Raw genomic sequence first — 24,267 nt, forward strand, 5'->3', positions numbered from 1 at the left:
CTATGGCCCCTCTGGCCTGGCTGCTGCCTCCCATCCCTCTTCCTCGGGCCACTCCTCCAGCACATGCCCAGACCCCCCTCTTCCCTGGCCGTCAGTCCACTTGATGTGCCCCAGCCTCAGCCGTGAGTTTCCTCCTTACCAAGTGCGTCTGCACGCTGAAGATGGACCAACAGACCTTCCTTCAGCCGTGTCCTGGGTCCTCACACCATTCCCTACTCACAGTGGCCCTGGCCAGGCTCGGCTATTTTTCAGACAGAGACTGTCAGTGTTCTAGGCTGGAAAGCCCAGAGCCAGCTCTAACCCATCCCTGTCCTTCGGTGCCCAGATCCAGGCTCCCTTCTAGCATAACGACTCTGGCATCTCCCTCTTCAATTCTACCACCCTCGTTCCTCATCACCCTCAAACATCATCCCATCGTGACTCCCTCCCTCCACAGACTCCCCTGGGCTGTGGTCCCATTTCCGTTCCAGGGCTGAGCACTTGGCTATGAGATATGAGACTCTGTCTCCCTCCACACCGAGGCTGGAGAGGGCGCTCATCAATCCTGTGTCCCGAGTGTGTGGTAAAGGTCTCCTCATATCACAGGTACTCGATTAATGAAGACTGCCGGCCCTTCTCCATGTGCAAAGTTGGGAGTGAATTACCAGGTGAACCCACAACACCTGTCCTCTTGGCATGGCTGGCTGAGGGCCCACACGATGGGTCACAGCAGCGGGACTCCACAGGAGAGTTCAGACTGAGCGCTGTAGGACTTCAAAGAAAGAAGAAGTGAACAGAGCCTGGGCCTTCAAAGGTATCCAGTAAAACAGGTAAGTAGAAAGAGGGTGAGGTTAATGCAGAGAAGAGAAGGGGAACAGAGAGGAGAGTTCAGGAGGCAAAACGGCACAAGGCTAATAAAAGATAGTAAGTAGACCTGTTTAGGGAGGCCAGGACAGAGATGGTGGGCTGGAGTTCAACTCCAGGGGCAGATAAATACCAGGCTAATAACAATAATTTAGCTACCTTTTATTGAGCATTTACTAGATACTAGATCCTAATCTCTGTTTTATTCATAAATTATCTCACTTATTCCTTACAGCATTCTGAGGTAATTTCTGGGAGGAGACCCATTATATAGATGGGGAAACAAAGGCACAGAATGGTTGTATTACTTGCCAGGGTCACACAGTGATTAAGTGGTACAGCAGGAATTCAAATCCAGACAGTTTGAGGCCAGATCTCACTCCCTTTTCTTTATCCTCAACAGCCTCTCCGGATGATCAGACTTGGTCTTTATCCTGACGGTAGCATGGAGATATTAAAAATGACCAGACAGAAAGAGAAAAAAGGGCATCGCATACCCATCAGAGGTTTGGTTTTCAAATCTACAGTATAGATTTGAAAAGGAAGCTTGACGTCTATGGGGTTAATTCAGAAGCAAAGGGAGAAACAATGCTGAGAGGAAGCCCTGGACTTCCAAGGGAAACGTGGGTTTGAATTCTATCCCAGTACTGATTCAGGCAACTCAATCCTTTCTTGTTGACTCAGTTTTCCCATCTTTAAACTGATAGAACGAGGGTCCCTTCCAGCTCTGAAGTTCTAAGGTTTTATGAGGACTCTACGATGTGAGACGTTGGCCACCCGAATAAACCCATGGCATGGAATCAGCCCCACAGCCTTTACCGACCCTTCTTGGTACAGCCTCTAATTCCTGTACCCTTGTTTGCACCATTGGTCACTTGGCATACATGGTCTCAGAATATTGTGCCACTTTGAGGGTGTGTCCTCAACTAACCCCACAGTCCCTGGAGACCAATATGGTCCTGGAGTCTCCTGTCTCTCTGGGTTTCTCTACCAGCATCCAGCTCTGTACATGCACACAAGAGGTCTTTACTAAAGACACTGAATTCTGAATAACCTACAAGGTGTGCAGGACTAAGGTTACCTCATCTGGATTTTGGGGTCTGTCATTTACATCATACACTAGCTACCCAGGACATTGTCCTATGACAACCTGCATGAGCTTTTTACCCTTGCCACAGTCACAGACCCCGTCCATGGATTCAAGGCCAACCAATGTCACTTCTTGGCTGAGTGATTCTTAATCCCTTTAAGTGTCCCTCATCTGTAAAATCCAACCTGTCATACCTACTCTCAATGGGATGAGAATTAATAAGACAATATGTGTAAATGCATTTTGTATTTTATGAAATGCTATATAAATATAAAGTAATATAAACTCGACAAGACCCTGAACCAGGTTCAAGTTCTGACTCCAACATTGGATGACTTTGGGCTAGCCATTTAATCTCTAGGCTCTTTCATCCTCTACTGCATGAACTTCCTGTAAAATTTCTGTGCTCCAACTTGACGTGCTTTCCCACTCCTCCCCACTCAACTGAGTGATCAATTTCCTTCAAAGCCTAGCTTAAGAATCCTGATGCCTACCCAAGTCAAAATGGATTCTTTCTTTTTTGGGGCCTTCAGTTTAGATGACTCACACCTTTCCTGAAACTGGCTTCATCCTGATTATATCCATCTTCTCCTCCAGACATAGGGGTCAACAACCTTTTTCTATAAAGGTCCAGATAATAATGATTTTGCGGATGCCTGGGTGGCTCAGTTTGTTAAGTGGCCAACTCTCAGTAGCAGCTCAGGTCCTGATCTCAGGGTCATGAGATCGAGCCCTGCATTGGGCTCCATGCTCAGTGCAGAGTCAGCTGGGGATTCTCTCTCTCCCTTTCCCTCAGCCCCTCCCCCGCTCACGCATGCACTCTCTCCCTCTCTCTCTCTCAAATAAATGTATAAAAAAAATAACTCTTTTGGACTTTATGGGTCATATGGTCTCTGCTGCAACTAATTGATTCTGCTCTTGTAGTACGAGAGCAGTCATAGACAGTATGCAACTCAATGGACATGACTGTGTTCTAATAAAACTTTATTTATAAAAACAGACATTAGGCCAGAATTGACCCACAGGCCATAGTTTGCCCATCCCTGCTCTATACTGTCAGCTTCCTAAAGTACTGGCAAGATCCTCTTTATCCCTGAGCCTTTACTTGTGGCCTCGAGATCTAAGCTCAGAGTCTAGCCCCAAGAGTTCCCAAATAATTAATAAACTAATAAATAGCAGTTATAATAACAGTGTCCTTTTACTGAAGTCCTATTAGATGCAAACTACTCGGAACTCTATAAGGTATCATCTATTTCACAGATGAAGAAAGTGAGGAATTAATTAATTTGTCTGCATAGCTGCTAAGTAGGAGAGCAGAAATTCACACCCAGGTCTCTACAAAGCAAAACCCCCATGCCACACTGTGTGCACTTGCAAACGTTAATTGCATTGAATTTGAGCAGTATGGTTGAATTAGGCATCTTCTAGCTCTCCCAGCAAAGCCAGCAAAAGAATTTTCATGTCCCAGCATGGCTTCCCATGCAGTCACAAGCTATACCACGTGGGAGTGGGGAAGCACATGGAATTCATTTGTCTCCTCCTCCCTTGCCCAGAGCCAGACCTCACGTCTGCTCTGGCGCACACAGCTTGGCAGCAGGCATCCTGAGACTGAACATGAACAAAGCCTGTCCAGGGCGGGGGGTAGAAGGGGGGCGCTTGGCCCTTTTGTGCCTTAAGAGCCTGACTCCTCGTTCTCTCTCTCTCAGGAGCCCAGAGAGGAACCCCTGTGAGTGAACTCCAGGCTCCTGGCTTGGGGCTACCATTCTAGACTTTTAAAGAGCCAAAAGGAATTTATAGAAGGAAGAAGAGCAGACAGTAGTGTCAAGGGCCAGATCTGAGCTCAGGTACCCAACTTGCATTTCTCTAACCCAGTCTCAAATCACAGTTGGCTCCTAGGCCTTAAAAGGACAAAGATAATGGGGCACCTGAGTGGCTCAATCGGTTGAGCATCTGTCTCTTGGTTTCAGCTCAGGTCATGGTCTCATGGCTCGTGAGACTGAGCCCCGCATTGGGCTTCTCTCTCTCTCAAATGGATAAATAAACCTTTTTTTTAAAAGGACAAAAATAGAAACAAAGGAAGCACATTTAGGGAACGGGACTGAGGGTAAGGAACATCCCTTATGGGTAAACTATCCCCTCACATGTTCTAGGAGCAGGGAATGGTATGAAAAGTCCAGACTGAAAGTAGGTACTAGAGGCTTGTAAGTAGTCAATAGGATTTCATCACTACCTGTTGGAGAGCCACTAAAGCATTTGGCTCAAGCTGCTGAGATTGTGATTTTGGAAAAGTCCCCTGAAGCAGTGATCAGGAAGACTGCAGGTCAGGAAACCAGTTGGGAGGCTGTTGTCATAGGGGAGGTACTTGGAAGCCCGGAAGCAAGGGGACAGCAGTGGGAATGGAGCCGGAGGGCCAGAGAGCTCTGCCAGCACTACCCACACACTCTCCACTCTTCCCCTATTCTTTCTTTCATTCAACAAACACCAGTTGAGCCCTACTACATAAAACACCGTATTAGACACAAATAGACCTTTGTACTCTCTCTTCCCCACCTCACTCTTTCCTTTCCGGTCTTCTCCACACTTCTTATTCCTTCCCCTGATGTCCCCCTTTATGACACTTTCCCAAAGGGAACTCAGGAGCTGAGGCCCCACCCCCATATCTCCCCAGGAGCAGGGGGCTGGGGACAGGGCTCCTGCAGAGTCACTGAAGTCCAAGGGCCTGTTAAGCCATACCGAACTTACACAGAGGCCCCCAGAGCTCAAACTGAGCAGCAGTGCCGTCTGGCTGACCAGACAATTGTACTCAACTCTCCCCACCTGGTTTAAACATATATACACCATACCACCTTACCACTCATAATCAACTAGAAAAAGACAAAAATAAATACACCACCTTCTCCCATGCAATACTGGTGATCTTACCCCCTAGAGTGGTCACCAAACAAAAGTGGTATATTAGGGCCCACAGAAGAGAAAGCACTCTGGATATTTACAAGGGGTGTAATGCGGGAAGTTAGTTACATGAATGACTGAGGAGCTGAGGCTCTGCTGAAGGATCTCCAAGCCTCCTCCAACAGCTGGAAGCGACTCTCATCCCTGAGGACCAGAAGGACAAAAAGAGGGAGAGGCAGAGTTACCTGAGCCCAGCGGCCAGGGTCACCTGTCCAGAGCTTGATAGCTGCACGACTAACTGGCAGGAACAGAGACTCAAAAAGTCACTGCAAGAAATGCCATGAAACTGAGAGAGATACTGTCACTTCCCTTCCTCTCATCCTCCAGTCTCCCACCCCCCCAACATGTCCAGTGGCCAAGCCCAGACAGAAACCACTGACATGAAGCCTCCGTGGTCAGACCCCTGGGATGCAGAGCAGAGCAAGAGACAGGCCACGGAGAGATCGGGGAGCAAACAGGCTGGTTTGGCTTTTCATTTTCTCCTTCCAGGTACCTGAGCCAGGCCTCCAGAAGCCCACTTTGCTTTGTCTTTGATCCACAAGGTTGGAGCCTGGGAATCAAAGAGAAGTCACATAGTGACTTCTTTTTTTTTTTTTTTTTTAAGATTTTATTTATTTATTTGACAGAGAGAAATCACAAGTACACTGAGAGGCAGGCAGAGAGAGAGGGAAGCAGGCTCGTTGCTGAGCAGAGAGCCTGATGCGGGACTCGATCCCAGGACCCTGAGATCATGACCTGAGCCGAAGGCAGCGGCTTAACCCACTGAGCCACCCAGGTGCCCACGTAGTGACTTCTTCATTCTAGAGGCCAGATACCACCTGGGCTTCATTCCTCTGCCCCTTGGATGGTGCTTCTGGATTGTCAGTCATTTGTTTCCAACATATAGTCCTTCTCCCTCCATCCTACTCTCCTTCCTTGCTTCCTCCCTTCCTTCCTCACTCACTCATTCACGTATGGGTAACTGGCTACCTGTCAGGCCCTGTGCTGGGCGCTGGGGACATGTTGGAGGATGAAAACTACTCCCAGCCATCCAGGAGCTCACAGCCTAGTGACGATTCCCCCAAAAAAGGGACATTTTCAGTGCAGGTCCGTATGTATTACCTATATATTATAGGTAATACCTATATAATATAGGTATATTATATATACTGTATATATATTATTATTTATATATATTAAAGTAGAGGAAGGGATAGTCAGTGCTGCCTGGAGGATAGTTGGGAAAGGCTCGCAGAGGAGCCCATGTTTAGGCAGACTCTTAAAGAACATGTAACAGCTAAGTAAGCCCACATAAGGCTTTCCAGGCAGAGGGAACAGCATATGCAAAGACATGGAGGCAAGAAAGAGAATTATAATCTGGTGGGGTAGAGAGGGTGTGGCAGTGAGGTGATGGGGTGACATCAGATAGATAGACAGGGTCCGCTGATGGAGTGCCAGGGAGAATCTATCCCCTGGGAGCTATCCAAGTCTTTTAAGTAAGAGAGGAAGCTTGTCAGAACGGAGCTTTAGAAATATCCATGTGGCTGCAGTGTAGAGAAAGAACTGGGGTGAGATGCGAGGTTTGAAGTTCAGGGAGAAAGCTGGTGTCCATGCAGGAGTCCATGCATGCAAAAAAAAAAAAAAAAAAAGTGAAATTAGCATCTCTGAATCTCTGAGAGGAATTCACAAGGACCTTGTTAGAGTCAAGGTTTTGATGATTTGAAAAAAAGAACCAAGGAAGGAAGGAAGAGGGAGGGAGGGAGGAAAAGAGAGGAGAGGGGAGGAGAGGGGAGGAGAGAGGAAGAGAAAAAGAAAAGAGAAAACCTGCTCCAAGAAAGTAAAGCTGTTTTTCAGTAAATCAGTTGTCAGGGGCTCAGGTTGCTAAGTTACAGAGAAAGTGGAACAGCCCGCGCTAAAAGGAGCTTTGGGGGAGGTGGGTGTGATCAGGCAGGTCGCTCCCTCCTCCCGCCCAGAAAGTGGAGCCTTGCTCGCCCTCCCCCGCCGCCGCTGCGGGGAGGGACGGGGAGGCGCGCAGCTCCACCTCCGGGAAGTCCCCCGGGAGTCCCAGAGGCAGCGGCTAAACCAGAAGGGAAGCTTCCGGGCGTCGGCCACTTCTGAGCGGGAGCTGGGAGTGCACCTGTCGCTACTCACGGCGGCTGCGCGCAGGGCGCCTGTGCCCGCGCTCCGAGACCGGGAAGCGTCGCGCGGTTTTGTGGTGCACTGCCCCGAGCTCCACTCACTCTTTCACCGGTCCTAAGGGCGTGGCCTGTGGGCTTTCGGTGTCTCTGCCCTTCCAGGTTTGCCCTGGGTAACCTAAGTGACTTTTTTTTTTTTTTTTTTTTTTTAAACTCCATCATCCAGTGGCTTGACTACCACCACCTGTAGCTTCTTAACACACCAGGGGTAGGGGTGGAGTGGAGAGAGCTGCACTGGAACAGGAAGGCCAGCCATGAGGGCTCAGTTTACTTTGCAAGGCCTTGGATGGACGGCTTTGCCCCTGGAATTCAACCTTGAAGCCGCATGCCTTAATTGTGTCTGGGTGCAGCCTGTGACCAGGAGCTCCAGGCAGCATCCTTTGGGCTCTGCTTCCCTGGGTCAGGACCAGCACGTGCCAGCTCCGGGCTCCTTTATAATAATAGTTGCCTGGAAGCAGAGTGCTCTGAAAGGTCAATAACATCCAACCTCCCTCTTCCACCTTGGCGTGAAGACTCCCTAGAGCCTTGGGGTGGGGGACGGGGGAGGTTAGGTTCCGCAAGGGGAGGGGATGGTGGGAAGGTGGTGCTCTTGGAGGTAAATGCTTAGGGAGCTGAAGCCAGTATGATCTGCCTCCCAGGATCGGACTCTGAGAAGCAAAGGTGGGGAAGTGATGGGTGGCCTGGAACTAGAAGGAAAGACAGAAAACAGGGGGTCCTGGAGGGGTGGGGATTGTGAGGGATGATGGAGTCAAGACCCGATTGAGAACAAATCCTAACAGGAGAGGTAAAAGGAGCGCAGGTCCTTGTGACCTGAGTCACAAGGTCTGCAGCTACCAGATGGCATGGAGGAATAGGCTGGAGATAGAGTCACCACTGGGGGAAATGACATGGGCAGGGAGCACCTCGAAGAAGAAATGGATCCCTGAGGACATTACCTGCTGAGCTCCTACCTGAGCAAAGCCGCAAGGAACACAGAGTGGGCACAAGGCCACCGCCCTTGTCCCACCACCAGGGGTTTATCTGTGCCTTTATTACTGAACTTTTACACTTATTCCCAAGGGGCTTTCTGCAACATAACCTCTGTGTGTGTGGGTGCCCTCACCTGCAAAATGGGGACCAAGGTAATCTCTATCTCACAGAGTTGTGGGAAGGATTCAAGCAGTTAATATACGGATCGTGCTTAAAACAGGGGCTGGCACATAGTAATTACTCAATGGACTACGATGCTTTTCATCATCACCTGCATTTTATTTTTGGTGCGAGGTGAATAGGGCATTAAAATCTAAGAGGCAGGAGCTCCCAGCCTGTTCAATAACTAGGGAACATAAAGCAGAGGTCAAATGTTTGCTAAGGCAATGCCACAAGTGGGGGTTGGAGCTGGGTGCAAACTCAGATGTGCTGATTCCACAGCTCAGGTTCTCTCTGCCATGTCCATTCATGCCTCTGGGTTCCTCAAATCCATGTTAATGACCTTTGCAGGAAGCAGCGGGAAGAGGACAGCTTCTCAGAGTCCGATCCTGGGAGGCAGATCATACTGGCTTCAGCTCCCTAAGCATTTACCTCCAGGAGCACCACCTTCCCACCATCCCACCAGGATCCAGGGTCGTACCTGCTAACTGGGTGACCTAGGACATGTGACTTCTCCTCTCTCGACCTCGACTTCCCCGAAATGGATAACAGTACTGTCTCTGAGGGGTGTTGTCAGGAGGGTAAAGCTATCCCAGCAAACACAGCAACAAGAGCATTTTCTGTGTCTTGTCAAAGATAATCGAGGCATGTTGGATGGTTCTAAATCTTCTTCCCACTACATGCGGATCTGTCGTTGCTTCGTCTGGGTCCCTGTCTTCAGCCCTGCTGTGGGGAAATAATTTCATCTCAATTTCTGAAATACCTTTCTGCCCTTGACTCACTCTTTGTACTTTTATCTTCTTTCTCTCGAAGTTTCCAACTACTTCTGAGGTTCTAAACTTTATGTACAGTTAGTGTGTAAATGTGAGCTGATACCCAGGCCCTAAACTGCCTACTACCAAGGACCAACCCAGAGCAAAATGCAGGATTGAGTGGAGCTGGTCTTTGACTTCATTTTTGTCTGATCAACCTGGGGCAGCCTTCCTTCTCCCAGTTGCTGACATGGGGTCCTCAGCTCTTCTCTCCTTCTAACCTAACCTGATGTCTGGACCTGATCTGAAATTCCTTCCCATTCAGGTGAAAGTTACAGATAAGCACTAATACTTCCCAAAGAGCATTTATCCTTTAAGGATAGTCAGAACCCTCTGCCCAAGCACTGAAATGCTCCCTGCAGAATTTTATTTTCATGCATCTCCAAAGAGAAGAGGTTTGATTCCAAGCACTGGGTTTTCCCCTCCCATGCAGGCCACTGGGCCCCATGTACACATCAGCTGGGCCCTGGAAATGTCTCTGGAATGTTTCCTCACTTTGAGGGCAGTATTGTAGTCATATTTGTCATGTCTATGACATCTCTTATCTTTATATCTTAAAGAGCTCTGGGAATGTTAATTAATGCAAGACACAGTCTAAAAAAGCAGACTTGCAGGCGGCAACCTCCAGCTACAACCACAGTTCCTTTTAAACCTACAAGCCTCCATTAAGAAAGAAATTCAAGGTTTCGAAAACCTATGTCAGCCCTCCTTCCAGCAAAGAGATAACAGGCCCCGAATGTTTTGGACTACAGTTTGAATTATGTTCCCAGGTGATTTCTAAAAAGCGTTTTGTTATTATGACTCCTTTTGTGTTAGGGCACCTATGTTCTTTTATGGGTTCAAGTTCAAGCTCCCAATACCAACTGCATGACCTTCGGAAAGTCTTATGAACTTTCTGCCTCAATTCCCTTCTCTATAAAGTGAGATAATAGCCTATCTCTGGAGATAGTTGTGAGCCTTGGGTCAGATAATATCTGCAAAATACCTGCCTAGGTGTCTGTACTTACAGGCACGGAGTAAAAGTCAGCCCCCCACCCCCATCCCCATTCCCTTGCCACATAGGCTGCAGGACAATAAACAGAAAGATACATTCAGAACGATGTGTTCTAAAAAGAGGTACAGTTTGATTATTAAAAACATCAGGCACACACTCCTTTTGTTTAAAGATTTCAAATGTTCACCTTCACCTTTTTTTTGCCCTTTGGCAAGAAAGAGAAGGAGGGGCGCCTGGGTGGCACAGCTGGTTAAGCCTCCGACTCCTGCTTATGACTCAGGTCATGATCTCAGGGTGGTGAGGTCCAGCCCCCAACTGGGCTCTGTGCTCAGTGTGGAAAGTCTGCTTGGAATTCTCTCTTTCTTTCTCAGCCCCTCCCTCCTGCTTTCTCTCTCAAATAAATCTTTTTTTTTTAAGATTATTTATTTATTTATTCAATAGAAAGAGAGAGAGAGAGAGCACAAGCAGGGGGAGCAGCAGGCGGAGGGAGAGGGAGACGCAGGCTTCCTGCTGAGCAAGGAGTCCGATGTGGGGCTTGATCCAGGACCCTGGGATCATGACCTGAGCCGAAGGCAGACACTCAACTGGCTGACCCACCCAGGTGCCCTGAAATAAAACTTTTTTAAAAAGAGAGAGAGAGAGAAGAGAGACTAAGAGAACTGAAGAGAAAGTTGGGGAGACCGGTATGAGCTGGTCATTGTGTTAGACACACCAAAATAAATAGATCGCCTTGAACAAAGAGATCATTTACTGTCTACAAAGTGCAGCTATTTTAACCTGAGCTGAGCTGTAATGCATAAGGAAGAAACAGCCAAGCGTGCCCCACTTGGGAAGCACCGTGACTATGTCAATGTCCGTTGGTGCAGTTGGCATTCATCTCAAGATCACAACAATGTAGAAATCTTGTTTGGTTGGTTTTGACCTTCTTTAACCTACTCTGGGTGCTCCAGCAACCTAGACCCAGAGAGGTTGGGCAGGCCAACGACCCCAAATTACTAACACCCCTTTTTGATTCAGGGTCAGAAATCAGGAGAGCACGAGCAGTGACTGAATCCAAAGACCCAATGTGAGGCTACATTTTGGAGGCGAAGCAGGAAGTTAGGAGCCAAGGCCAGAAAATAGACTCACAAGCTGGGATGGGGCCACGATGGGGTGCTGGCCGGATAGAGCAGTCAGCGTCACCTGATCCGGAAGGGCCAGGCCGGGCCAGGCATAGAGCGGGAGCCCAGGGCCAACCCTGGAAAGGGAAAGGAGCGGATGGAAGAGGGGCAGGGCCCAGGAAATAGCAGAAGCTGAAAACACGTAGAGCAACAGGTGAAGGTCAGAACTGCATGTCTACAACCCCACTGCCAAATCCAGGCGTGAGCTGCAGCAGGAACAGAAGCCAAGACTCAGGTCCAGGGCCCCTGCACTTCCACCAGACGGGGAACGCTGCAAGAGCCGGGGTCCCGCCTGCCTGGCTCAAGGCCTGGCGCTCAGAGCCTTTGGCAGGCCCACAGTAAGAGCTACATAAATACTAGTCGTCCTTGCCATTGCCAAAACTGGCAGAAGCTCCTGAGTGAACGAGGTGAGAAAGTCCAGAGGTGGAGTACACTGAGGCCAGAGCCACTGAAAGTGGGCCTTTCTCCATCTCCAGGCCCTGGAGCTCACCCCTGCAGCCCGACACGCCTCACACCTTCCCTCTGTGCTGCCCTGGGTTTTCCACGTACTCGCTTGGTTTCCTGCCGTTGTCATGATGAATTTCAACATATTTGGAGGCTCTAAACACTTGAAATGCATTCTTTCCCAGTTCTGAAGGCTGAAAGTCTGAAACGAGTCTCCCTGGGCTGAAATCAAGGTGTTGGCTTTAGAATCCTTTCTTGCCTTTTCCAGTCTCTGGTATCTCTTGACATTCCCTCCTTTGTGGCTGCATCCATCCAGTCTTTGCCTCTGGCGTCACATCGCTCTCTCTCTCTGTGTGAAATCTCCCCCTGCTTCTCTCTCACAGGGACACTACAGTGGCATTTAGGGCTCACCTAAAGAATCCAGGATAATCTCTCCATCACTGGATCCTTAATTTAATCACACCCCCAAAGGCCCTTATTGTTTCTTGGAAGGCAGCACGACGTTTTAGGAATTGGGACCTGATCTCTCCAGGGAGCCATCATTCTGCCTCCCCGGGGGTCTAAAGGCCCCATGGCTGGGTGAGGATTCCAGCTCGCCTTCCCCTGGAGTGAGGCAACAGGGACCCGGGTGTGATGAGGAGGGGAGCAGAGCTGTCACCAGGGCAGAGGCAAGATGAAACCGGGCAGAGCAGGGACCCTGGAGAGGCTGGCGGGGATCACGTGGCCTCAGGCAGGCTGACGTCAGGGAGCCGTGGGGCAGAGTGGAGCTCAGCACCAGGATCTGGGCTGGGGCACGTTCCTGGCCTCCAGGAAAAGGCCTGAGTCACTTGGACACCGGCCAAGGGAAGGAGGAGGCCAAGGCTTGCCCGACTGCACTGGTGGGTTCAGAGCCATGGTGGGGCCTCAGGCCGAGGGCCCTTCCCCAACCTCCCTCAACAGGGGGCCCAGCTGGGCCACGCTGACCAGGATGCAGTCCCTGTCTTTGACGAGCTCACATCCTGGTGGGGAAGGCAGGCATATTAAAAGTGTCCTATTAGTAACACACACATACTTATGTGGGTCTGAGGGAGTATATAAAAAGAACAGCTATTCTACTTGGGGCCAAAGAGGGATGGATCCAGAAAGTTTCAAAGAGATGAGACAGTGGGTCTTAAAGTTCCAGAAGGAGTCTTCTAGGCAGAGGTGGACATAGTCAGGTGGGGGATAAGGAGGCACGTGGTGGTTGGGGAAACCACTCATGACTTTCCGTGTTTCTTGATTTCACCTTGCTATAAGACAAGTGGCTCCTTCCCCATGTCTAACCAGGCAATCAAGCACCGCAGGGTCTTCAAATCACCATGGAGCCACAATATAAAGCAGAACTCTGAAACTGGAGTGAGAAGACATAAGCTCAAATCGTGGTTTTGCCCTTGACTCATCCAGTGACCTTGGGCAAACCACAACCACCCTCTGAGGCCCACTGCATTGTCTGTAAGATGAGGGCAGTAACGTCTTCCTCAGGGGATCATTTGGGGATTAAGTAACACAAGGGAAATAGTCTGAAAATCCAATTAATGTTGGTTTCTGTCCCTCCTGAGAGGGAAGGCAGTTAAGCCCAACAGACCATCACCAGGGTAAACGTTCTTCCTGCTTGGCCTGGGAAAATGGGGTTACTTAATACCTTTACGGGCATCAAAAGCATTTCACCTTACCATAAACTTAGACTTGTTTTCTCAATGGTATTTTCTTCCCTGTTCTTGTCTTTACTCATGCTCACATGAAAACCCTGGGGAGGATCCACTTGGTCCTTTCACACATGCATCCTTTTCAATTTTGCTGATCTGGGACTGCTCATGCCTAAAAAGAAAGGGGTCTCTCAGACATGGTGACATTAATAAATAAACACACACACTCTTGACCTCAAGGATCAACTATCACACTCCATCATCCTGACTTTCTGGAAGCAGGGCCAGTGTCCTCCACCATGGGTCCCTTGACCACCTCCATCATGCTCCCAACAGCCCACGTCCAAGAGCAGCACCATGAAAAGACCTGCAGAATCTTCCTAAGGGGATTAGTTAAGAGTATGGATTTGGAGCAAGAGACAGCCTGGCTTTAAGTTTTGGCTCAGCCATTGGACTTCAAAGCCTCAGTGTCTTCTTCCGTGAAATGCAATATAGATACTCAGGAACATACAGACAGGAATTTTTTAAGGAGTAAGCAAGATATTTCTGAATTGGGGCACTTGGGTGGCTTGGTTAGTTAAGTGTCTGATTCCTGATTTCAGCTCAGGTCATGATCTCAGAGTCAGGAGACTGAGCCCTGCATTGGGCTCCATGCTGAGCATAGAGCCTACTTAAGATTCTCTCTGCCCTACCCACCCCGTCCCCTAGCTTGTGCTCCCACACATACTCTCTCATAAGTAAAATTAGATAAATAAATAAGTAAATAAATACGTAAATAAATAAATAAAGCAAGCCCCCAAAAAGATATTGGAAATTACTCAGCACTGTGTAGGGCTACTATCAACTGGGCTGGAAGGGAAGGGTTGGGAACAGAGAGAAGCAAATGTTATTTAGAAAGCCAGGAGGAGATGGAATGGTGAAACCCTGCTTCCCACTCTGCCATGCCTTCCTGTGACTGGAGCACAGGGGCAAATCCAGGGTGTTGTGATCTCCTGGGAAGGCAGCTGGTACCAGAGGATTTTCCCAGAGGCCTCTTTTCCAGGGGCTCCAGTGGGACCTGATAGTCCAGCTCCTAGAAAGCCATTCTCTTGACAAAGGCAGTACGGTCTCCAGGAGTTCTCTGATAATGCAGAGAGATAACAAATGAAGTCATTAGCATTGTTGCTCTGAATATTTAACATCTCTCTGGAACCTGAAGGAATGAAGCAGAGGGCAGGTAACTTCGGACAGGGGAAGTGGAGTGGATGGATAGATGACCTCCAAAAATATGCCCACATCCAGAAGCTGTGACTATGACGTCTTTGGAAAAAAGAGTCCCTGCAAATGTATTCAAGTCAAGGATCCAAAGATGAGATCATTCTGGATTATTCGAGAGGGTCCTAAATCCAAGAAGTGTCCGTGGAAGAGATACACATGGAGAGGAGAGAGAAGATACAGAGGGAAGCCCTGTGAAAGGGAGATGTGCCTGCGTCCCCCACCAGGGTGTGAGCTCGTCAAGGACAGGGACTGCATCTTGGTCAGCGTGGCCCAGCTGGGCCCCCTGTTGAGGGAGGTTGGGGAAGGGCCCTCGGCCTGAGGCCCCACCATGGCTCTGAACCCACCAGTGCAGTCGGGCAAGCCTTGGCCTCCTCCTTCCCTTGGCCGGTGTCCAAGTGACTCAGGCCTTTTCCTGGAGGCCAGGAACGTGCCCCAGCCCAGATCCTGGTGCTGAGCTCCACTCTGCCCCACGGCTCCCTGACGTCAGCCTGCCTGAGGCCACGTGATCCCCGCCAGCCTCTCCAGGGTCCCTGCTCTGCCCGGTTTCATCTTGCCTCTGCCCTGGTGACAGCTCTGCTCCCCTCCTCATCACACTCGGGTCCCTGTTGCCTCACTCCAGGGGAAGGCGAGCTGGAATCCTCACCCAGCCATGGGGCCTTTAGACCCCCGGGGAGGCAGAATGATGGCTCCCTGGAGAGATCAGGTCCCAATTCCTAAAACGTCGTGCTGCCTTCCAAGAAACAATAAGGGCCTTTGGGGGTGTGATTAAATTAAGGATCCAGTGATGGAGAGATTATCCTGGATTCTTTAGGTGAGCCCTAAATGCCACTGTAGTGTCCCTGTGAGAGAGAAGCAGGGGGAGATTTCACACAAAGAGAGAGAGAGAGAGAGAGGAGAGAGAGCGATGTGACACCAGAGGCAAAGACTGGATGGATGCAGCCACAAAGGAGGGAATGTCAAGAGATACCAGAAACTGGAAAAGGCAAGAAAGGATTCTCCCTGAAGCCTCTGTAGCCAACACCTTGATTTCAGCCCAGGGAGACTCATTTCAGACTTCCGGCTTCCAGAGCTGGGAGAGAACACAGTTCTGTTGTTTTTGTTTGTTTGTTTGTTTGTTTTATCAGTTTGTTAAATTTATTGAAATTAAATTTTCATTAAAATTATTTTTTAATAAAATAATCCATTATTCTGCCAATTCTGTTGTACTCAATACACATAATAGCTGTTCGGAAACTAAACTTCTTTTTTATTTTATTTTATTTTATTTCTTTTCAGGTTTCCAAAATCCACTGTTTATGCACCATACCCAGGGCTCCATGCAATACGTGCCCTCCTTAATACCCACCACCAGGCTCACCCATCCCCGCACATACTTCCTCTGTTTTAAGTCATCAAGTTAGTGCTAATCTTTTACAGCAGCCACAGGAGACTAATATAGGCCCCCAAAGAGGTTGCTCTTGCTCTCCTAGTTTCTTTTAAACTCCTCTCCTCTCCCAGTTTAACAACTGTCTTGTTTGCCTCATGCCTTCAGTTTCTCATGGCCCCTTTCTCGAAGGACCTGGAACAATAACCCCCATTTATCCAGCATCTATTACATGGCAGGCACTAAGCCAAGAGCTGCCCATGGGCTGTGTCGCTAATCCATGCAATAGCACTAGGAGATGGGTAGTGAGGCCCAAAGAAGTTAGGTAACTTGTCCGGGATAACACAGCTGGAAAATGCTAGAGCTGAGATGTAAGGCCAGCTGTCTAATTTCAAAGCCTCTGGCCGTAGCCCTAGTGTCTCATTGCCTAAACGGAGGCCTTCTCTGGTTGATTCTCAGTTCCCCCAGAAGCCTATTAGTGCCTCCTACAAATAACAAATGTTTATTACGTGCCAGGCATTGTGCTCAGCACTTTATAGACATTATTATATTTTTATGGTCAAAGGAACTCCATGATGTAAGAGCTATTATTATCCCTTTGTGTAGACGAGAAGCTAGTGCTCGTGGTAGACCCAGTACCCGACTCCTGGGGGTCCCGGATCGGTGTCATTCCCTCCATTCACACAAGCACACTGGGCTGTAATTTGACTTGGACTCGGTTCAGACCTCTGAAAGGCTCCTGTGTTATCCAAAGCCTGGAGGACTTCCATCAGGCGTATGTGTGGAGCTTGCTTGTCAGTTTCCAGAGAGTTCAAAACACCCACCATGCCACAAAAATATTCCACTGCCCAGACATTCATAAACACCCTGCCCACATTTTCAAAAGTCTCTCTACCTAGTCCTATCGGCAACCTCCTCCTCATTAGAAAAGCTGAGAGTTACATCGCAAAATTAATATACAAAAAATTCTGAAAAATATAAATTGTGACAACACAGGTCATTATTAGTGATGGTAATATAAAGACAGGATGGAAGGAAAATGTAAAAGATGACAATTAAACATAAATCCTAAGTAAAGCCTTAAAAAAAGAAAGTGTCTTCACGGAGGCGAGTGGAGGGAAGAAAGCCAAGGAAAAAGAGAGAATGAGAAGAAAGTGAGATTGTCCGTATTTATAAACCCTAAATAAACTCTGATTTATTTAGAGTCAGTGGTAATTTGCATACTTTCCTATGAAATGTCAAAAAACTTAATTGAAACAGCAAGCCATACAGCATGGCCAACAGGCAACAAAGTGCCTTTGGAAGTGAGTTTAGGATTTCCTGGGTCATCTCAGCTCTTTGAGGGGGTTTGGGAAGAAGGAAGAGTCCAACAAAAGGAAGAAAGAACTCTCCTACTTCCAACAGAAGTAGAATAATGATAGAAGAGGACCAGGGGCCGAAAAACCTGGGCTTCACGGTTTGCGCCTGACTCATTTGCTGTGTGACTTTGAAGAAGACACTTGCCTTCTCTGGGCTTCAGTTTCTCCTGTCTGCTGATGATTCCTATGGTGCCTTCAAATTCCATAAGGACTTTTTTTTTTAACTTTTTTTTTTTTTTTTTTAGATTTTACTTATTTATTCGACAGAGAGAGATCACAAGTAGGCAGAGAGGCAGGCAGAGAGAGAGAGAGGAGGAAGCAGGCTCCCCACCAAGGAGAGAGCCCGATGTGGGACTCAATCCCAGGACCCCGGGATCATGACCTGAGCCGAAGGCAGAGGCTTTAACCCTCTGAGCCACCCAGGCGCCCCCATAAGGACATTTTTAACGACTATAGAATCATGACCCTGTTTTTTATTTTGTTTTTGCTTTTCTTCTCACAGCCTCAGAAACAACTAAGAGAATGAGTCCAGGAGATAGAGTTGCTGCTGAACACACCCGTTTCTCCAGAAGGCAAAACCACACAGACATTTGGTGAAAAACCTTCAGACAAGAGCTCTGTCTCGGACCCAAATCCTAAACTCGGTGGTACTACCCTCACGGTGCCGGCTGGAGCAGCTTTGCTAGGGAGGAGGTCCAAGGAGGTCTCTATCTGAATTTCTTCATTGCAACACTCCCAGAAAGCCAGCCTTGTCCTTAAACCTGCAAAGTAAACATTCTTTCCTGCAAAGGCTGGAGTTAGCCATCACCTAAAGTCAACTGAACTCCTTGAAAGGGAGAGCTTTCATGGTTCATCACTCTGCCATTCCCTGCTTTCAAAATGAAAACAGACATGGGGGTCCCCGAGCAGATCACTCCAGCCTTTGATCCAAAATCACGAAAGCTATGGGCTAGATTCAGAATTATGTTTCATGGCTGGTACAGACCACAGTCTGGGGAGAGAAACACCCATACACACAAAGAGGACCAAGAGGCAAGGTTCCGGTGGGAGGAGGATGGGGAAAAAAAGGGTGTCTCTGGGGTGCTTGCCACAGAGGGATGGGTGCTATTAACTCGTTCTGAAAATTTTACCCAGAAGTCCAGAATTTACACTCACCAATAAGCATTTCTTGCTTAAACATTTATCGGAGTTAACATATCTTGTTAATTAAGATGCTCCTTCATTATTATGTTAAATATGCGTCTTGCAAAAAAAAAAAAAAATATATATATATATATATATATATATATATATATATATATATATATGTCTTGCATGTACATCTTGAATCCCCACCTGGCTGGCAAGTTCTTCAGAGGAAGTGTCACCTGCTTGGTTTCCAAGGCCAACAAGATGCTGGGTGCAGAACTGAGCTGAGACAGGAAGACTGCCTTCGCCAGGGAGTCAAGAGCAATTCCTCACTGTGCCCCCAAGGGCCCTCTCCCACTAATCCATCCCTGTCCACTTCTGTGAATCACAAGAAAGCATTTCCTCCCCTGGGTCTGGGAAGACTAAAGAGGGCACTGGCGAAAGTGTTCTTAGGTTCCTACATAACTCAGAATAGTCTGGACCCCATCTCAGACTTTTTGAATAATGGTAACAATGATGAGAGCTGACATTCATTGCATTGTTACTCTGCAGGCATCGCTAAGTGCTGTATTTCACAGCACAATCCTCATGAAAACACTACGGGATAGCTACTTTGATCATCCTCGTCGTACAGACCCTAATTACACAGCTAAGAAATGGTGCACCCGGGACTCAGAGCAGGGCTGCCTAATTTGAATCCTGTATTTTAAGGTCTAGGATATTCTGCTTCCTGAATTAGTTTGTGAGTTCCTTAAGAGCAGAGATCCTGTCTTTTTCTTTTCTGTACTCCCACAGAGCCTAGAGGAATTCTGAGCAACAGTGGACTCCTGGCATCTACCTGCTAACTGACTGATCAGCGAGAGATCCATGCCCAGGGCAGTCAAATATCAGAGATAAGACTGACAGAAGGACAAAGAATGATCTTGGAAAGAGTTTAGGAGCTGCTTAGAGCCAAGGCAATTTTGGGTAAAGGAGTATAGATAGAGAGGACCTCGCTAGGCAATACTCAGAAATTTCCAGAAAGGCTTGGGAGGGAAGGAGTCTTCTGTCCTCTGAGGAAGACTCTCCAAAGAGTAATGTGGCATCCAGATATGGAAAAGCACAGGACTGGCTGTGAATCAAACCTAACTCAACATCCCTCTCATTGGTGTCCACTAAGGAGCCAGTGTTGCTCTTGGCAAGAAAGCATTCATCTGCTGTTCTCCCTAAATTCCATTTTAGAAAAATGCAAAGTGCTCAACTGTTTATACTCTTCAGGTGATTGGCAGAAGTTTCCTTCCTTTTCTTGAATAAAAGATGTGTAGGATTGGGGCACCTGGGTGGCTCAGTTGGTTAAGCATCTACCTTCAGATCAAGTCATGATCTCAGGGTCCTGGGATGGAGCCCTACATCAGGCTCCCTGCTCAGCGAAGGAGTCTGCTTCTCCCTCTCCCTCTGCTCCTCCCTCCCCTTGTGCGCTCTCTCTCCAAAATAAATAAAAATCTTTTAAAAAGAGAGAGAGGTGCAGGATTGCAGCCCCATTTTCCTGATGGCTTATGTTCCAATATTTTATTTGTAAATCAGTTAGTTGGAACTGAAAACATATTTCACATAGGGAAACATGCTATTTAAAGAAGTTAGAATCTCAGGTAGGTCCCAAAGGTCTTTTTCTACCCATTTTTAATCGTACTGAGTTTGATAGTACATATCACCTGCAAATAGTCACATGCTATAGGAAAATGATTTCCCAATTCTAACTCAGCATGTGAGGACAGGACTCCCTCTAGGCCTTGAAATAGGGATTCCTGAGAATGAGAAGGTGAGTGGCGAGATGGTGCCTGATAGCTTTCTAAGTGGGTTTGGAGAGGAAATCAAGAGTTGAGGGCATAAGGTCATGACAACCTTATCAAGGAGGACACATCTGCTGAAACAGAGAGTTTACCAACATCCATGATATCTGTTGGCTCAGGATAGCACACATAAGTTGCACTTTGACCTCCTTTAGAGTATCTTAAACTTCAAAGGGATTTCTACCGTATCAGCCCAGTAAATCTCTGAAGGAAAGAGATAAATTATTCCCTAGTTCCAGCTCCAACCCAGGAGATATTATTCTATGTTAAGGGGTAGGAGTGACTCCAAGAAATCACTTATTTATTTAAAAAAAAAATCACAATAGCTACTATTTTTAGTACTAACTCTATGCCAAAACCCTCATAATTTATTATGTTTTAATTGATCAAATTCTCATAACACCCCATGTGTAGATTTTTTATTAGCATCACAGAGAATATGAGGACAGTGTGATCAAGTCACTTGCCTTAGATCACATGAGTACTATGTGGAAGAATCAGGATTCAAACCCTAGACTCTAGGCTATTAAAATGTTATGATATACTTCTTTTGTTTTTCCAGAAAAAAAAAATTTTAAAAAGATACTACAAAGGAAAGCTTAAAATAAATATGTTAAAAATATTTATTTGTATTTAAATGGTAATCTTAAAAAGCGATATCCTGGATCAAGCATATCCTGGATCATTGAGCAGTCCAATTATAACTGAGTCCTGTCACAATTTAATGACTCCCTTTTCTGTTTGTTTATGTTAGATTTCTAGCCAAGAGAGGGCCAAATACCATTATGGCACGTTGAATGAATGAAGGTTTTTTAGTAAATTCAACAGAGACAAATCTTGGGAGAATTGCTTCCTCATGCAATCATACAGCAGATAGTACAGGCATGGCAAACTCTCAAGAATTGCCCTTAGCTACCGTCCTCACACTGGAAGCAGATATATTACATAGGTTCCATCTTACTGTATCCAGCATTACACTACATGTTGACTCATCATTTTGAGAACCAGCTACCTGGCTCTTAAACTTCTTTAGAACCCAGTGAGAATTGTTAGGAAAGAGCTTTTCTCCAGGTCTTCTCTTAGCTATTCTTCTTTCTTGATAATACAATGAGTAGTCATACATATCCTCTAGAATTGTCTTATCTGTCTATTTAAAAGAAGAAATTCTAAGAAACAAAGACAGAAACCTAGTTCAATCCTCCCATATGAGTAGCACATCCAACGTGTTTTCGAAAATGAAAGAATTGTGAAGTTGAAGGTTATTACAACACTAGAAAAAGAGGGACAGCAGGAAGCAGAGAAAAAGCAGTACAAAGAGAAAACACAAGATATGAGATTATAGCAGTAAATCCAAATAATCAATTATCAGTAATCACAATAAATGTAAATGGACAAAACTGTCCTCTTAAAAATACAGAAAATATTACATTGGAAAACATTATAATTCCAGATACCCTTTTTATAAGAGACTTGCTGGACTCTAAGGATGCAAAAGGACAGAAAATAGAAGTAATGCAAAAAGACAGAGCTGGCAAACACCAAAACAACAACAACAACAAAAACCCTAATGTGGCTCTTATTAATATCAAACAAATGAGCTTAAGATTAAAAAAAAGTACTATTAGAAATAAAGTGAGCCACTACATTTTGATAATAGTTTAAACCCATCAGGGATATGTAAGAATTCTAAACATATGTATTTAAAATTCAGGCGCCTGGGTGGCTAAGTGGGGTAAGCTGCTGCCTTCAGCTCAGGTCATGATCTCAGGGTCGTGGGATAGAGTTCCGCATCAGGCTCATCTACTTGTGGTCTCTTTCTGTCAAATAAATAAACAAAATATTCAAAAATAAATAAAATAAAATTTACATAGAAGGGGCACCTGGGTGCCTCAGTCAGTTAAGCATCTGCCTTTGGCTCAGGTCATGATCCCAGGGTTCTGGCGTCAAGCTCCTCATCAGGCTTCCTGCTCAGCAGAGACCTGCTTCTCCCTCTCCCTCCTGCTCATGCTCTCTCTCCCTATCTATGTCTCTCTCTCTCTCTCTCAAATAAATAAATAAAATCTTTTAAAAAATAAATACATAAAAAATAAAATAAAATGAAATGAAATTCACCTACGAGGACGGGCACCTGACGGGTTCAGTTGGTGGAGCATGGGACTCTTGATCTCAGGGTTGTGAGTTCAAGCCTCACGTTTGCTGTAGAGATTAGTTAAAAATAAAATCTAAATAAATAAATAGATAAATGAATAAATAAAATTCATGTATCAAGAGTCATTTGAAATGAAAGTCAAGGAGAAGGTCATGACAGACAGAGGAAACATTATACACCAAAATCCAGAGATACGGGAAAATAGCACATACAGATATCTAAAGCGCTGGATAGCTATACTGAGAAACAAAAATTAAGACATTAGTAGGGGCAATGATAGCACATCTATTGAGCCTTAGTTTCTGTGACACTTTCATGTACCGAAAAGAGAAATTAGACCAAGTTCCTCTTGGACATAAAAGCAAAGCCACTAGAAAAAGAAGACTATATTCCTAGGGAGTAGGGATGGGAACGGTTAAAAAAAAAAAAAAAAAAGCTGATGGTTTCATTTTCTCTGGAAAATCCCACATTGTAGATTTCCAAAGTCCCAGAGTAATTCACTCTGGTGATGTCATTTGAGCCTCAGATGGTTGCACATCCTCAACAGTCATGTGACTAACACCCTTGGGCTCTCACTGAGAGAAGCCGAAACAAGATGGGCCATGTTGCTTAGCTTCGGTGTGCTGCTGGAGTTCCTCCCTTTCATAATTAGGATCTGACTTGCGCCACGTAATACAAAGGGAGGAAGAAAGGAGAAAGAAAAACAAGGGTGAAAACTTTCATATTAATGCCGTGACCTAATGCATCCATTTGATTTTAGCTGGCAAAGGAAGCAGAAGATCCAGTTTGGCAAAAAAGATCAAGCATGTTTGCACAATGGGGTTCTGAGCTGGGAGCGTCCTTTATAAATGATCAGTTTCTACTACGACAGGTAATTCGCTCCATCATGAACAAAAGCACTTTAGTGAGTAGCCCAAGAATCTTAGGAAATAATGTGCACTTTAGAAGAGACCTGCTTTTTTAAAATTCCAGACCATTTAGATAATGTGGGTCCTTTGAATTTGGATCCCATTTTGGCTGATAGTTTTAGCAAAGGAATCACCTAAAATGCAGGGGGAATCGACACTTAATGCCCATGCTTTATTTTGGTGATCAAACCTGGAAACTGAGGAAGAGCAGCTGGAGGGATGGGGGAGAGATTGTCTCCTTTTCTGATGTCTTCAAGAATGTCCTTGTCTGTGAATGAAAACTGCATTTGGCTTTAATCACAACACAGATTATTTTCCACATCGGAGAAGGTGGTGACAGGGTCCCAAACCCCGTGCCCTATTTTGTCTCCAGCTATCCATGTTTGTCCTCCACACTGTAAGAGCTCATGTCTTCTCTCCTCTTCTTTGTTCATTCCTCAATTCTTGTCTTGCCCACAGAATGCCACAACTTATGCAACCCAGTTCTTTTTGTAGAAGCTGCTTTGTTCTAATAACTCCGCAGGTATTTTTCAAGTGCCTGCCATGTGCCAGCCCTGTTCTAGGTGCTAAGAATATAACGATGAGCAAAGCAGACAGAAGTCCCCCTGTCCCTGAGCTACATTTGAGGATCATCAGGGAAGGGGCTCAGAGGAATGCTATCTGAGTTCTGAGTCATGGAAGTCAAGCCCAAGGAAAACACCTGGAAGGGTGTTCCAGCCAGAGGGAATAGCCCAGTGTAAAGGCTATGAGAGGAGCACTGGCTCTGTACATTCCAGGGAAAAGGAAGGAATTCAGTGGCGCACACATGCGCACGCACACACACACACACACGAGCACCGCCACAGCAGCCACCTTTTCAGTGTGCCAGGCTGAGGGAAATGAGTTAACTGCATCTTTTTTAATGCAGGAAATGGATGGCCAACCCTCTGTTTTTATAGACTGCATTCTAACACCTTCTTAACATGGGTTCCCTTCCAGTAAACATAAAATTCACGTACCCTCTTTCCAAATTCT

General features: G+C 46.5%; 1 long non-coding RNA gene across 2 annotated transcripts; it reads right to left on the bottom strand.

Annotated features, from left to right (window-relative positions):
- Positions 1–8,286: 8,286 nt before the first annotated feature.
- LOC309871811 lies at positions 8,287–24,015 on the bottom strand. Of its 2 annotated transcripts, none has more exons than XR_014315482.1 (3): positions 23,412–24,015; positions 8,651–8,913; positions 8,287–8,576 (listed from the first exon to the last, which is right to left on the bottom strand). It is a non-coding gene; the product is annotated as an uncharacterized lncRNA (long non-coding RNA). The 2 variants fall into 2 exon arrangements; XR_014315483.1 differs by having other exon boundaries at positions 8,651–8,910; positions 23,412–24,014.
- Between the last annotated feature and the right edge of the window lie 252 nt (positions 24,016–24,267).

This window comes from Mustela nivalis (genome assembly GCF_964662115.1).
Source record: "Mustela nivalis genome assembly, chromosome: 8".
NCBI lineage: Eukaryota > Metazoa > Chordata > Mammalia > Carnivora > Mustelidae > Mustela > Mustela nivalis.